The sequence below is a fragment of the Pinus tabuliformis genome, chromosome 2_2 (genome assembly GCF_031772625.1).
Source record: "Pinus tabuliformis cultivar Carrire ecotype Pingquan chromosome 2_2, CPIR1, whole genome shotgun sequence".
In the NCBI taxonomy this organism is placed as follows: Eukaryota; Viridiplantae; Streptophyta; class Pinopsida; order Pinales; family Pinaceae; genus Pinus; species Pinus tabuliformis.
This window is the reverse complement of record NC_142300.1, coordinates 186,652,166-186,654,110: the sequence shown is the minus strand read 5'-3', so window position 1 is coordinate 186,654,110 and position 1,945 is coordinate 186,652,166. Positions and strand designations below refer to the sequence as shown.

Below are 1,945 nucleotides of genomic sequence, written 5' to 3'. Positions count from 1 at the left end.
TCGCAGACCCAAAAGGAAAATAAAATAGCGATAACTGCCGTCTAAAGTCGTGATTATCCAACAAGACTCGCGCCAGCGAATAATTCATTTCCACGTAGCAAGGAAAATGGAAGGAACTCGTGCTTAGGGTGACACTTTCGAAATGAAAGCACGCAAATTGAAGTGTGCAAGAAACAAAGAGCTTTCATCATCTCCCAATCCATGAAATTTCTCCCAACTTTCCATATCTTGTCCCACAATTAAGACACTGACCCGTCATCGACATACTGGACTGGCAGTTCATGACTGACTGACTGTTAGTTAGTTCCCCCAATGGAGTTTATTGGGGTTTGGAAATGATTTACAAGTAGCCCCACCCGTGTAGTTTACTGTTATTTTGAAGTTTTCTTCACAAAAATGGAGATTGTCTGGAAAATAGTTTAACACCAAAATACATAATAGCTAAACAACGCCTCAATCTGTCTATTCTAACGTGTTTCCGTTACGGAAATCCTTCTTTCCATAATGTATTTCAACACGTTCTTGCATGACTCATTCAATCAAATTACAATGCTGTTGCCCCAGGCTTTTCTGTAATCTATATAAATCATAGAAAGGCCATGAATGTTGCAGATTATCATATGAGTGTATAAGAGAAAAAGTGGCGGAAGAGAAAAGAGAGATTATTGAGTGAACATTAAAGGCATACACACACACACATTAACCGGGGCAGAGAAAAGAGAGATAATGAAGAAGGCATACACACACATTAACAGAAGAGAAGAGAAGATGGAGAAGGCGCCTCTTCTGAAAAGATCAGATGATTCCAAGTGGAGAACAGAGGACGAATTAGAGGAAAATACGAGGAAAGATTTGATTGAGAATGCTGTGAACCAAACCTTAGCGAGCACGGCCCATCTGGCAAACCTCCTTCCCACGGGGACCGTCCTTGCGTTTCAGGTTCTGTGCCCAATTTTCTCCAACAGCGGGCACTGCGATTCTTTTAACGTTTTCATGACACAAGTCCTTCTCGTCCTCTGCGCTCTTTCTTGTTTCTTCGTTTCTTTCACCGATAGCTTTCGGGGCTCTGACGGGAAACTCCACTATGGCTTCGCAACTCCCAAAGGGTTGTGGACTTTTAATTTGAGCGATCATGAGATCATACCCGATGCTGCCAAGTACCACATTCGATTCCTCGACTTCGTGCACGCATTTCTGTCGGTTCTGGTGTTTGCTGCCATCGCTCTTCTGGACGATAACGTGGTGAGATGTTTGTATCCTGCGCCTAAACACCACACCAAAGAGGTTTTGGATGTGCTTCCCGTGGGCATCGGGGTATTCTGCAGCCTGCTCTTTGTTGTGTTTCCTACAACCCGCCATGGAATTGGCTATCCCTTGCATCTCATCACTAATTCTTCTTATCTTCCATATCCTCCTTATTCTTTTCTTTCTTGTTTTCTTCGCGTGGATTCAAAAGATTCGCTCACATGTAAAAATTATATTTCTTATTTCTTATGAACATTGGGTGCAACAACCATGGGCTTCCATTTTCACTGCCCCATCTATTTCTTTATTGTTTTCCATGTTATCTAACTGGAATTTTAAGATGTGTGATTCGAACTAATTTTTATCAAATTTTTAATAAAATACATATATATATATATATATATATATTATTCATATATTAATTAAATTACAGCATCGTTTTCTCCCCGTGAAATTTCTGTAGAGATTTTTGTTATTGTAATTATGGAAGTAAAACATTAAACAAATCATGACGTGCACACAAAGATACGAATAGCACTGGACTCCTTTCTCCCCGTCACGTAATAAACACAAAGAAGAGAGATGGTCGGTGTGAAAATATAATTTTAAATTTGGGTTATAAATTGGGCACCACTAGTTGCTTTATTATAAGATTTGTTTTCCATTTTTTCGTTATTTCTCAGTATGTGGGTTTGGTTTT

The 1,945-nt window shown here is 39.6% G+C and overlaps 1 pseudogene; it reads left to right on the top strand.

Moving 5' to 3' along the window:
* The first annotated feature begins 394 nt into the window (after positions 1–394).
* On the top strand, positions 395–1,527 carry LOC149192017 (protein DMP3 pseudogene; annotated as a pseudogene).
* The last annotated feature ends 418 nt before the right edge of the window (positions 1,528–1,945 follow it).